Raw genomic sequence first — 14,698 nt, 5'->3', positions numbered from 1 at the left:
TGGGGTCCGAACAATGCTCCCTCAGTTCGTGCGTGCAACAAAAGAACCGAGGGAACTTGTTTTGGATTTCAGAGCACGTCCTCTACTCACAGAGAAGGATGGACTTTACACCCACCCCTCCTCATCATCATCACCTTCATCATCACCACCCACCGCCCCTCTCTCCCCCCCTCTTCTCTCCTCATCCGAACCCCATTATCAACAGGGGGTGGTGGTGGTGGGATTGGTAAGGGGGTGAGAGAGAACAAGACAAAAAAAAAAAAAACTTGCACACTCTCTGAGAGCTCAACTGTGCACTTTTCTATTTGCTGCTTTATGGGAAAGTTGTCTCTCCCTCTCCTCATCCCTCCCCTCTTTTTTTCCCCTGCCCGTCTCTGCGTCTGTCATGTGCCTGGGATGTGCTCATGCTTTTGGCACAGAGCGGCCGTTGCGCGCCGCCTAATGCGGGTTACAAAGTGGCAGCACCAGTTTTAAAGTCTCCCCCCCTCTTAAGCAACCAACAAACCGACCAACTACCCACCAACCCGGCATGTTTAAACGCCTGGGATTTTTAGTTACTCCCCCCGCCCCCCTCCCACCTCCAAGAGGAACATTTACCTACACATCATACCACGATACACACGGACGTCGTTGTTCTTCTGCTTCTGCAGCCTTGGACACTTTCTGATTCCCTGGCAGTCATCTGGCTGGACCGTGAGAAAGTAAGTTCAACTTTTAGTGGCTGGTTTGAGGGATGCGCTTGCACTCTGGTGCGCAAAAAGTTAAAACGTACAAGAATATATGCCCAAGTAACTCATATTGTCTTAGTTAGAGCCTAATGCGGGGAAGTTGTTCGTGCCTAAGTTAATTCCGATGTTTTAGATCGCTTTCATCTCCCTACACCGTTTGAAGTTAACATATAAGACGGGGAAGATTTGTTTTCTAATTGAAATCGTGTATTTAAGTTAGGCTATAATTGTCACATGGCACTTTATTGCAGAATGCGCTGTGCAGTCTGCCAAGTTTGCATATGAGTTATCGTGGAGGCTTGAGCTAAAATGGGATTATTATTATTTGCGTTCGCAACAGTTGGATAAAAATAAGTCACACTATTATAAGATTTTTTTAAAAACGCCTCTTTTAAATAGAAAACGCGCTGTTTGTTGCTCAAGTTAAGGCTGACTAAATATAACTTGAGATACGTGATCAGTACATTGCTTGAGTCCAATACGGACTGATTTAGATGCAAAAGCAAAGCAAATCTGTAATGACTCTTGTTTATGAAACGAGCTCCGGTGCCGCGCTGAAACAATAATAATAATAAAAAAGAACCCACTACTGTCTGCATGTAACGTCACCAAAATTGTCATGCGGTCTCTTAAAAACAAAGCCCTCACACTAACTACAGCTCCGCTACGTTGTTACTGCACTTAATACCAAAAAAATATCCATTTGACAGATGGCATCCATTATGGAATTTCTCAATTTCAATTCAGTGCATGTTGGAGGGATCAGCAGGTTGTGCGTAGAATCGACTGTGCTGTAATTAAATCACGGCCTCTGAGTGGGAAGGCCCGGCCTAAAGCTTCTTGCATTCTAATCAGGTGATCATTGAAAAGTTAGTCAGGCTGATCCGGAGCTGGCCTCACACGTTGCCATCAATAATCAGGTCAAAATGCTTGTGCTGGATATAAAAACAGCTGAAAACAAAGAAATTAAGAAGGCAAATGAGTGATAACGAGTTTTATTCCAAGTATATATTTTGATACAATATGTAAATTTTTTTGACTTTTTTATTTTATATTTTTTTTATTTTTACTGCGGAGACAGTGTGCTTAGAGTTACTGGATGTGATGGTTGTGACTGAAAACATGAGCAGAGGAATCCCTGATTGAAATGCAGAGTCGGGGCCATACGAGAAGAAAAACTTCGGGGTCAGGTCTAAAATTACAGCAACACAGGTGGAGGTTACACAAATCCAAACTTTTTAAAGCTTTAATCTTTCCACTCACTCAGACAAACCGAGTCAAACCGAGACAAACCTTTCCCCCCCGCCCCCCCGCCCTCCTCTGTACTGTGTGCGTGTGTGGAGTGTAAGAGGGGGGGCGGGGGGTGGCGGGTTTCATCGTCCGAACAGAATCAGAAGTTGTACACAAGCCAGCGCAGGGTTCTGTGGAGCTACATTCTCCTCCTGCGCATGAGCCATCGCGCGTCCCGCTACATTGTTGATGGCTAACTCACACTTACAAAGATCTTATATTTGAGCTGTCATCCACTTGCATTTTCTCTAAGGAAAAGTGGAGGGGGGTTAACATCCGAGAGTGCAGGGAGGTGGTGGGTGGGGTGGGGGGTTCAGTTGGTGCGAGGCGAGCCAGAATATATGGTCTCTACCTTACCCATCGGATGCGACAGTCGCGAAAAAAACAAAAAAAAACAAAAACAAAACAAAAAAACCAACAAGAGCCTCTTACGGATTTTCGACGCACAAATCGAGCAAGAGAGAGCGATTTAACTCCTACAGTTGCATCTGAAGAGAACAGGAGAGCAGCAATAAGCAGACGGAGATCATGCTACTGAGGATATTAAACCTGGTCTGTGCAGAGGAGGCAGCTCCGCGATGCTCGTCGCTGTCTTATTTCGGGTGTCATGCTTTATTTTCTGCTCTCATCTTCCATTAAAAGAGAGGGGGAAAAAGAAAGCTTCCGAATGGCTCCCGAGCTGCGGTTCATAAAATAGGAAAACAAGCATTTCCTTTGCTCTCCGTTTTCCTTCCCTGTGCTGCTGTGTGTGAGAAAGGAGGAGCGGCGGAGCTGCTCGCTGCATGCGCGGCGGACTCGCTCCACGCAGCGCGATCTGTGTAAATGGATGAGGAGATCGTGCATCTGAAAGGAGGGCGCATTTGCGAATTTTTTCGTGACATCACCGCAGTTCCACTCTCCCGGTCCGCGAGGCCTTTGACCTCCTCCGGGCTGGTCCATATTTTGGCCAGCCCTTTGCCCCCGATTTCTGTCAGTGGAAGGGGATTGTCCCCTATTTCAACACACTACCACTTTCTTCCGATCCAGCCTGCTGAATGGACCGTCATCGCAGGTTTTCGATCCCCAAACAAACAGGACGCAAACGGAGAACTTGACAGTCTTTTGCCAAAAAAATAGAAAGAAAAAAGAAGCAAACATAATCTCCTCAATCCGAAACATTTGCGTCCTAATTCCCTGTCGCTTATTGCGCTTTCCACGGGAAACCTGGATTTTTCTTCACCACCCGGCCTTGCAAGATCTTCTATTGCTGCTGCCACTACGACTTAATAGAGGCGAAAGAGCCTTTGTGGGATTGAGGCAATTTGCATTGCAAACTAGGGCCCCGTGTGCACGGATGACTGCACTTTACCACCGATTTCCAAGGCCTACTTCAACCCAGTAATACTGGTTAATGTCAAGTGAATTTGACATTAACATTGGGAATATATAATCCTTTTTTCCCTTGAAGAATTATCACCTTTAACTCCTGAGTGTTAAACAATTCTGGTTGGCCATCTGCAGCTACAGTAAAAGGGAATATAAAGGATATGATATGACTGTATTTTGCCAAGAATACTTAAGTTGTAAAAATTGAAAACTTTGGAGCCCAGAAGGTGAAACATGGATTGTGGATTACTGTAGAAGACAGTGGAGTGGGTTGTTATCTTTGGTTATCTAGCTGTATGAGTGTTCTGCTCGTCATAAAGCTAGATAACCGAAAGTAAAAACTACTTCCAGACTCATCGAGGACATTTTGGACGGACGCACACTTTGATTTCCCCACGGACTAAAGCCTGCAAATATCACTTATGTCAACAGAAACTGGCTGTATTTTTGTCTCTGTTCTGTAATTTATGTTGTATTTTCTCCCACAGTGTGAATATATGTGTATTTGATAGGACTGTACGAAGAACATGCAGCTTTGACAGTCAGATTTTACAACTGCTCTCTTGTGCATTATGTCCAACTTTAAAATGCATACACACACACATACACGCGCACCTCCACACACACCCTGGTTCTTCTCAGGTCACATATTGCATGTTAATATTTATAGTCCTCTTGATTTTCATAATATTGCATGATTTATGTTATTTAAAATGCATGAGGTTTGTGCACAGGCCCACTGGGTGCATGGAAGAGTCACATTCTGGGGGCTACTGTAGAAATCCACGTGCGCCCTCATTTCAACATTCTGGGGTTTGGCCTGCAAGCATCGCCGGCATTCCAAACGGTAGTGATGATTAGGATGTATACAGACAGAGCTGACAAAAAATGGAGAGAAAGAGAGAAGGACGTAGGGACAGGGTTAGGGAAAGGAGGGAGGTAGAGAAGGAGGGGTAGTGAGGGGGGTATTGGGGAGAGGCTGGTGTGTGTGTATGTGGGTGGGTGTTGGGTCGGGTCTGCTTAATTGATTCCGTTAACCGCAGTGCAGGAGATGTGAACGACTGGACGATCCCATTCCCACGCTCGGTGGGGCAAGTGGCAATGCCGTGCCCGGGCCCACTATGACAGACAGCGTCGTGAGGGCCTAGAGGGGCCGGGTGTGCGGTGTGTGGGTGGGTGGGGGGTATGGGGATATTGGTGGAAGAGGGGGAGCGACAGGGGTCATGAAAAGACGTCAAGTGCACCAGACTCATCTGCATCCCCAAAGAAAGGGGCGAGGTTTCCCAGCCTCAAGCTGACGCGGCGGTTCCAAACTCGCGAGCAGTAACGGTCTTGTCCGCGTTCCCGTCTCGCCAGTTGAGCTGATAATGAGGATTCTGGGTCATTAGCTTAAAAAAAAAACTATGCTTTTATATGAATGTGAATGTGACGTGGTGCAACTCTGTAATCCAGCGTGGCCCCCACTTGAGAATCAATGCAGACATTGTTATATATAGGACATTTGAACAAACGACAACTTACACCACTATGTCTGAAATTCAACATAAACTGCGTCCTAATTAAGTAAATAGAAATCTGAACAGAGAAGCATTAGATGTCACAGGTGAAACAGAGGTTGGCCAGATGGTGCCAAAAAGAGACTTCATATTTGCTGAAAGGTTACTAAACCTGCTTTAGTCATAATTAACAAAGGGAGCATCATTTTTGGTATTAGAAAAGCAGTGCTACAATAAACGTGTCTACACTAGCAGTTTTAGTTTGGGGATTCACTAAAATTGTGCTAATGTGGTAGATTGATAGGCTGCATCATGTGAATTACTTGAAAGGTTGTTTCCATTGTAGACCTTTTAGGAAAGGACCAGTTACTGGTATCAAGATGTTAAGAAATGTATGATTGGTCGAACCTCTAATATTTTGTCTTATACATTTAATACAGTAATATGATGCCAGAGAAAGTATCAAAACACTACAATCTTAGCATCAGATTACAGACAGAGCCAATTCTTACTACGGGCGTATTAATTTTATTTTTGTATTAGTGAAATTTTCAAACAAGAATTTTTAAAACATAAAGATAATTACATGAGACATGTGCTGTTTTAATTGGATTTTGAAGGAGTTAACTAACATGCAACTATTTGAAGAAAAAAAATCTAATAAAATAACAGCACTATTATTCTTAACCAACCCCCTCTCTAAGCTGGGCAGACGTACAAGTAGCAACTTTTTTTCACACATCCCATGACTCCTTTGTTTTTTGTGTACTCCATAAAGTGAGTTAGATCCCCTAAGGATGGATGGATGGATGGATGGATGGATGGATGGATGGATGGATGGATGGATGGATGGTTGTGCACTGAAACCTAAAAATCTTAAAGCCAATTCATGCTAAATTTACCTTCAAAACTTGTGAGCAGCAAATGAAACAATGGCTCTAGCCCAGGACTAAAATCATCTTAAATTCATCCCTTAGCACAGACTAATGCAGCACTTCCCCTCCCCAGCCTATTGCTGTGCACTGCTGGTGAGCTGGTTGAAAGAAGGCTAACTCCATCAAAGACAAGATCAGCTGTGTGGAAATATGTCCTGACAAACTGTATAAATAACATAGATATACAGTACCTATTATAGTCAGTAGTTTATGTCAGTACAGAAGCTGCCATTATTTTGCTGTTTAAAATAAAAACCATTAGATCATGTTACTATGGTTATCTTGATTTTGTGTTAAACCATTGTGTTGTAAATCAAGGTTCACATTCTGGAAAAACCTTGTACCGGCCCATGGCAAATATTACATGTTTCAAACACACGTTCTTATTTACTAAAGGAAGTATAAAAATTAATGTGTTTATTTTTATGCATTTCTTTATTTTTAAAAATAAAATTTAAACGTTAAAAGGCCAAGAGAAGCTTGTCAACAAATTTGTAATTTTACAACAAAGTGTCCTTCCTGTATGCTGTGGCAAGAAGACCCAGAATGGCTAAATTCAGAACTGCCTTTGCTGAAAAAAACCCCTATTACATAGAGACTTTCTCACACCATCAGACAAAACTGGTGTCTTTTGTTCCAAACCATGTCAGAAACGGCATACAGCAAATCTTGCCAGAAAGAAATCTGAGACCTTGATTTAGGCCAAGCACTGATGAATGAAACAAGTCTTATCCTTGGTTAAGTCAATTGAAGTTGTTTTCTTTCGTTATGAAAGAAAGCATTGTTTTAGGGCTGTTGAGGGGAGCACAGTGAATGTCAAAGAAGAAGGGAGGGAAGCAGTCTGTGACTCTTCCACCATCTAATCATTTTTTCCAATCTTTCCATTTTTAACCTTAGTATCAACAATGCTGTATTTATAATTGTTTTATTTACTGTAAAAGATCAATAAAAAGTTGAATGAAATTGTGCTTCTCTCAAGCAGAGAATCACTGAAGGGTCTCTGGCAGCTGAAACCAGGCCAGACTTTACAAGGGGCTTACAGAGGCAGTGGCATTGGGGTCCTCAGATTTTGGGGAAGAGAGGGCAATTTAATGGATCTTTCAAAAGAACATTTCATCTTTGAAAACCTTATTGTCATTTATCTGGTGAAGTGCATTATTTTTGTTGGATCTTTGTGTGGCTAACCAGTATTGTATATTTTTAAAACAATGGTGCCATTGACTGAACCCCTTCTTTGCTTTGATATATTTCATTGAGTGCCTGGCAGGTCAGGCATTGTTAATCTAACATTTTGGGTCAGCCTTCTTACTTGGAAAGATGTCAAGCTTTTTGTAAACATTTTAGACTAGACAAATACAAAGATGATTTCACAGTCTGTGTGAATATTTCTAAGGTCTATGGACCTCAAAGTTGAGTACACACTATAAATGTAGCTTAATTTACAAAAGCGAAAAGAAACTTGTGTAGGTAGGGCAGGAAAACTGGCTCTAGCCTGAGGCCTACAGTCTCCTAATTCCAATCCTTGTTGTATAACCACATGCCATCCTGAGGTGCATGAGGGAACCTGAAAGCCTCACTTGCAGAGTTTTGCATGGTGTTTCTCAAATGTCTGATTTAATAATGTGGTTCTGATAAACAGGTTTTTTATTAAGTCTACCAACTCTGTTGCAATAAACAAGAAGTATTTTCTACTGACTTACAATCACATTATACACAGTGCTAGGTTTCCTTTTTCATAAATATTCTGCCCCTAGAAATATGACTGAATTTTTTTTTTCATGAGCTAACTAAAATAGCTTTTCTTTTGATGGATGAATGAATGAATGAATGAATGAATGAATGAATGAATGAATGAATACCAAATCTGTATATTTGTGTAACGCATACTGTGTCCTGCACCTGCCGTGTTTCTGCTTGTGAATATTGATGTAACGATTTGCAGTAGAACAAAATCCTATCTATCTATCTATCTATCTATCTATCTATCTATCTATCTATCTATCTATCTATCTATCTATCTATCTATCTATCTATCTATCTATCTATCTATCTATCTATCTATCTATCTATCTATCTATCTATCTATCTATCTATCTATCTATCTATCTATCTATCTATCTATCTATCTATCTATCTATCTATCTATCTATCTATCTATCTATCTATCTATCTATCTATCTATCTATCTATCTATCTATAATTAGATTTTTGAGGTGGAAACAATGATCCTTAAATTGTCTTTTTTCTGGTCTGAAGCTCAGAACTTGATGTGTTCCAAACTAATCAACATTATGATTTGTAAAAGAAACTTGTACAGATAGAACACCAGAACCTGCTCTTACTCGGTGACTCACTCCTCTCCTAGATCCAGCACAGGTGGCGTTCATTGACATATTTGTTTAGCATGGTTGTGTCTCTTTTTAATATGTTGTTTCTCTTTCATGTTGTTTTGCTATAGCAATATTTTTCCACTTAGAGCTTGTCTCCAGGTACAGTTAAAACTATTGTGTCCAGTTTGACACAGCATGCTTGTTACTTTGCTGGAGTTTCCGAGAGGGCAAAAGGCTCCATGCGCATCTACATATGTATGTCTCTGCATGCGTGTACCCTTCCTTCGTGTGTTTGTCCATGTGATTAACTGACCCAGGCATCCTGAATAGCTAGTGAAGCTTTCGCAATCATGATGATGAGAGAGAACAATGGCTCAGTCAACTACGTCTGCTTTTCTGGGCTGAGCCATGCCCCGCTCTGTGTTTGTGTGTGTGCGTGTCTCCAGGACGTGAACTTGAACTTGAGACAGAGCAGCCAGACACCATCTGTGTACTAGGGGTAATGAATTCAGGGCATTCATGGCTGCAGTGCAGACCTAGGCCACCACCACCCATTGATAAGCAGATGACCCTTATAGTCTGAGTTAGCTCTTCATCACTAATAGAATTCAGCACAACCAGCTGGTAGGAGAGGGACTTTATTTTGGCTATTTTCCCACAGATGAACGTGTAGCTTTCATGCACATGTTTGCAGAAAGCATCCCCGCGCGCGCCGCTATCTTAGTTTGCATGCATGGAACCGGCTATGCTTTCATGTCGTCTTTGTCTCACTATGACTAACTTGTAGTAATTGGAAAAGCATTCATTTGCTCACCATACGTCTGATAAAACACCGAGTTGTTATTGTACCAACATAGCCATGCTGGCCTTTGATAATTGAAACCGCCGGCTCGGTATTTCCCCTGATAAAGGGTCATAAATGAACGAGGCATGAACCTTAAACAAACCGGGCACAATGTGAATTCCTGAAGGCCCTCCTCCTATTTCTACACTCTCCTCTTTCAGCTCAAGCTTCTATCACAATCACTGCTGCGCATTCACACTCTCTCACACACACTCGCATGCATGCAGAAGCGGACGCATGCGCGCACACACAGTAAGGCTTTTCCCTCTGGTTGGTGTTGCCACAGCAACGGTAGGTGAGATCACCTTGCGCATGGCAGCATCGGTCCCTGCTGATGCGGGACAGGTTCCTGGTTTCCTGTGAGTGGTTGGGTGTTTGTTCTTGTGTGGAAACCCCGAATGTCACCCACCCCCATGTCTCTGAGGCTCATCGTGCACACGCATTATCATGCTCATGAAGTAAAAAACTTGTGCACTTGGTATTTGATTTACTTTACCTTTCCATGTTAGTTACCTATAAACCAGAGTGGTAAAGTATTTAAATATGCACAGACACCTAGAAGGTGTCATTTCCAATTGACAGTGCACTGATTAACCTATGCTCAGTACCCAGACGTCCAGCCATAACCTCCCAATAATCCAATGAGGAATGTCATGGCTCGGCCCTTTTTAATGACATCATGCATGGCCACTTGAATGTCTTGTGGGGAGCAGCAGGCATGCTGGGTTATGCTGAACTGCATGGTTTTGCTCCATGCCTAACAGTGTGTTTATGTACATGTTCTAGATGTAATAATAAGCAGACAGTGTTTCAAAGTAACAGATTCATATTTAGGAAGGTTTGTGTCATTATGGCATAATGAAAGTACTCTTGCATGAATTGAAATGTCTTCATGAACAACAGAAGAAGTGCATGATTAACATCTTAAACCTCTGACACTCTGAGCTCCAGTTGTTTTCTGTTGCAGATGCTTAAAAACCTCTGTTATTCACATAGAACTGTATGGATTTGAATTTGAATATATGTCTATGTCTCTGTTGCATTGGATTAATTTCATAACATATTTCCGGTGTTGACTTTGAGCTATTTGCTTTTTGAAGTGCATTGAAATGTCAAAAAAGGAGAAAACATATTTTGCGTAAATATTTTGTGTAAATATACCTAAAATATTTTTGCTTTGGTGACAGTCATAATGTGTAATTTGGGAGTAGATCTTACTTTAGCTTTCCCTGTTCCTAACCCTAAAAATGCTAAAAGTCTTCAACAACACAGCAGTTTTTCTTTATTCCTATTTAATTAAAAACAAAAAATTACAATTTTGCCAAAATAACCAGTCTTCCATCATGTATGTTTGCATGAGTACTGTATATAAATAGCTGCATAAATAACATGATATAGGATTATATGTGTAAGATAAATAACATTTATGCAACTGCAAATTCATGTTTGATTCAATGCAGTCTATTGTTTGCTAAATTAAATTTATCTCGGCATCTTACTTGTACTATATACTTTTAGCTTTATATCTGCATGATTATACAGCATCATTGTGACAACAGCTGTGCATAACAAGGCTGCGTGCACAAATGCTATTTTTCGCTCCAAAACTACAAAGGTGGCTGTCAGCAGCTTGTGTTCCAGAGTATCTGTGCTTCTGCTTGGCTTTCGATTATGCAAGTGTCGGCACCACAGCATTAGAGGCGAATGAGTACACCGCATATGAAATGTGCCTCCTCCTTGAAGATGAAAGGGTGTAAATAATGTATTTTGTGTCACTGCATTATTCATCCGCAATTAATTGCAACAACCAGCCACATTTTTTCGTGCTGTTCGTTTGACTAAGTTTCATTGCTTTTAGGTGCTGTTTTCTATTGCCTGAAGGGCAGTAGGTAAATCTGTACTCAAGGATTGCCAAGGTGCCTGCCACTAAATAGAAATGGGAAGTATTCACTTTCATTTTTATCGTAATTAGGCTAAACAGTACAAGCTTAGTTTAGTCAACAACACGTTTTTTGGTTGATAAATACAGAACGCTTCTCTATTCACTGTCTGAGATATTTTCTTTTTTGTGTTATGCATAAAGCTGCCTGTTATGTATGGGAGGAGGGGCTTTGGAAACATTGAGAACGCATAAAGGCACATTTAGAACAGCCCATATTTCTGGTCTCTGTAAATCATGTTGTTCAGAGGCCCGCGTACAATCAGAGTAATGCGAATCATTTGAAAAATATATGCTGTGTGGCAATTAAATTATATAGCCGCTTGGACCAGGGAGCCAAGACCAGTGCATAGATAGAATAGTGAGGAGCCGTTGCTATGCTTGCATTAGCATCTGGCCCTTTTATGTAAATTTGATGAGAGAGGACTCATGCATATATGACAGGAGCTGGGGTATACTTGCCTAATATCCTTATTAGAGAGAGGCAAATTAAATATTTATTAGGGGGATACCAAGGGTTAGAGAAGGGGAGGGGAGACAGAGTCAGACTTGTGTTGTCGTGAAGACCTGAGGTAGAGGAAAGGGTAAAAGGGAGGAGGAGATTGGCTTTCTGTATGAGTGTCTCTCTGCCTCAAGGTGCCACCATCTTAAGGCGTTTGGCAGTAGTGAGAGTGTGGGGAGGGTAGACCTAAAATGTCCGCTGGCACACACATGCACACGCATACACATTAGCGATTGCAATTTTTTTATTTTTTTATTTTTTTGGCGTATTTAGGCAGAATCGAGGTCCCAAAGGCAATTTTATTTTATTCACGGTCGCCAGAGTCTTGCATGCTAAGAATCACATTTGCATCCATTAAATCCTTTGATTACTACCACTGTGTACCAAATCAAGCTTTGTTTAGTTTTCTAACACTTGCCACTAATTGAACGATAATGCTGCCACGAACGATGTTAAATCTAAGCTGGTATTTTATTTATTAATATTTGGTTTTCTGTTTGTTGGTCTGACTTTTTTTTAATCTGAGCTGACAATTTATTGCCAGGTCCAATGGTAATGTCCAATGACACCACCAAGGGGGTACCAAGAGTGGGTAATTTCCCCTCCTCAAATTTGTTGGCCCATCCCCAACCCCTTGAATTTCAGAAGCAAAAGAGTAAGCGTTGATAAATTGCAATGCATATCTATATTCAAGTGCTCTATGTTTTGTCCGTCTTATTACCCCCATATGAAGTTCATTTAGGCTCTGCTGCCAAATTATATAAGGTTCACATATTTACATCTGAAATCAGGAGTTAAAGAATTTTTAAAGGAACATTACACAAAAGCATGGTCTAATTTGTCAAATCAGCTGATTTTTGTTGTATACATAATTGAAAACAAATCAATAGCATATTATTTGTTTAGTTAAATAAAAAAACATTTATTGAAAATCTAAAACAAAAAATATATAATAAAAGTAACAACAACAACAACAACAACAACAACAACAATAATAATAATAATAATAATAATAATAATAATAATAATAATAATAATAATAATAATAATAATAATAATAATAATAATAATAATAATGATACAGCATCTACAAATAATCCAATATAAAGCCTTCAAAAATTCTAAGACGGATCTGGATTTTCTTTTTTTTTTTTTATTTAAAGTTCAAGTTTTCTCTCATCGCCACTATCCATCCCCCATTGCAGCACACCTAAATAAAAATCCTGGCTTTTTGTATAGCTGGTGCCACCCCACAATTAATTACAAGCAGTTTCCTTCTGGTGTCCCCTAGCAGAGCCTCCTGGAAGAAACAAACAGAGATACACACACATGACCCATCAGTTTATTCCAGTTCTATAAGCCAAACATAAAAAAAGGCTTTAATTTAAAAAAATAATAAAATTCTGAGATGTATTGTGTATTTATGTCATTTCTGCAAAAATGTTGTTAAATTGTGTAGATTTTACTTTTATTAAGCAGTTATTGTAAACTTAATATGCCACTGCAGCAAGAGAGAGAAGGACTGATTTCATAAGTCTTTGATGCAAATTAAAATCTTCCCTAGTGTCATTCTTTACCCGTGTTACAAAAATCCAAAACACAAACTGTAGCTGACCTCTAACATCTGTTAATTTTCATTAATATGCTTAGGAGGGTTGGGCCTATAAACACATTGTTCAGTGAGATACAAACACAAAATGTGCTTTTTTTTTTGTTTTCCCATTTCAATTTTGGAATTTGTGCATGCCAATATTTATGGCCTGCATTACATTTATTGGCATGTGAATTTCTGTGGGTTACTTATTTATTTTTCTTATATTCTACAATTGTCAGAGCGGGCATATGAAATTATCCCCTTCCTTGTACAGTTATCCTGTTGTCGGCCTTTTATTATGCGCGGATAGTCTATCGCCTCTCTGTTCCCTCTGATGAGTGGTACGGCCCGGCGTGCTGCTGAAGAATTGAGAATAATTAAACGGCTGTGAGTTTTAGCCCGGCGTCGGCTAATGGATTATTATCGAGAGGAAATGAAACAGGCAGCATGGGGTGAGCCGGGTGGCAAAACAGTGCCTCCACTCTGGATAATGAAACACTGAAAGCTACCTGGGGTATATAGAGAAGACACACCTTACCTATAAAGAAAGGAGACACTTTTCTTCTGTGCCTACTTCCTTTTGTCCTATAGGTATAAAGGAGTGACACACTCAGAGATACACACAATTGCAAGTGCATTGCAACATATGCAATGTTTTTAAATCGGTGCAGCTAACATTTGTAGGAAATTTTGATTACAACTACTTGTGCATTGGCACTATGTAATTCTAGAGAAACAATAACCATGGCACCCCCTGCCCCCTCACTATCTCCATATTTTCTCTCATCACCACTATCCATCCCCCAACCCAGCCACCCTCCACATATATCCTAAGAGTGTGGCGCTAGGAAGAGATGGGTGCTAGAGGGAGATAGGATGAGACAAGTCACACAAGCCGCAAAGGGAACAAAGTGAAGGTAAAGGGGGAGGAGCGCTCTATCGTGTCCTAAACTGTGCCGTAGGGCTTGAAATACACATATGCACACTGATTTGGCACAAAACCACAAGGATGCTTTAAGATGTGTAAAACAATGCTCTATTCATATCCTGTGTGGCCAGTGATGCATTTTTGTACCAAGTGTGTGGTGAAATAAAATCCTGAAAACAAATCAACTAATTTAAACGACTCTTGTTGTGCTTTGTTATTGACTACAGACTTACATGACGCTGAGAATGTGTTTGTGCCAGTGTGGGTTTGCCCTGATGGATGTTAGCTGAGAGCTCTAATAAAACGTGGCACCTGTCAGTTTGATACTGACATATCAGAGGAGTCAGACAATCACCAGGGACAGAAAAGCAAACTGCATATGCTTTACATCTGTATATTTTTGCAGATTTTGAAAGATTAGGATAAATGTACCCTCTTTTAGATGTGAAGCAAAGCAATCTCAAATGTTATTTTAAGAGTACAAACCTTGTCATTTATTTTTATTGTTATTGGCATGTGACCAGGGTTTCACCTTAGTGTCTTCAACCAGTGGGGCATAGGTGAATGTCAACAGTTGCATCTAAAGTTAAATCAAAGTTTGTTACTACACAAAAACTGAAGCAATATTCAACTCATTAAGTCAACAGTAAATCAATCAGTACAATCTAAACAATAGCAAGGAAATTTTGTTTAATCTGGTCAACAAAAAATGCAAATGTAAAGCCACAATACCTTCCCTTTCAAATG

The 14,698-nt window shown here is 40.4% G+C and overlaps 1 long non-coding RNA gene across 1 annotated transcript in view; it reads left to right on the top strand.

Annotated features, from left to right (window-relative positions):
* Nucleotides 1-249: 249 nt before the first annotated feature.
* The window catches only part of LOC111610306, a 42,460-nt gene continuing 28,011 nt past the window's right edge, over nucleotides 250-14,698 (top strand). Inside the window, exon 1 of the long non-coding RNA XR_002753580.1 lies at nucleotides 250-701. This is a non-coding gene — a long non-coding RNA (uncharacterized LOC111610306). The remainder of the gene's footprint in view (nucleotides 702-14,698) is intronic.

The sequence above is a fragment of the Xiphophorus maculatus genome, chromosome 12 (genome assembly GCF_002775205.1).
Source record: "Xiphophorus maculatus strain JP 163 A chromosome 12, X_maculatus-5.0-male, whole genome shotgun sequence".
In the NCBI taxonomy this organism is placed as follows: domain Eukaryota; kingdom Metazoa; phylum Chordata; class Actinopteri; order Cyprinodontiformes; family Poeciliidae; genus Xiphophorus; species Xiphophorus maculatus.
The sequence above is the reverse complement of the archived record's forward strand: the minus strand, read 5'-3'. Positions and strand labels throughout refer to the sequence as shown.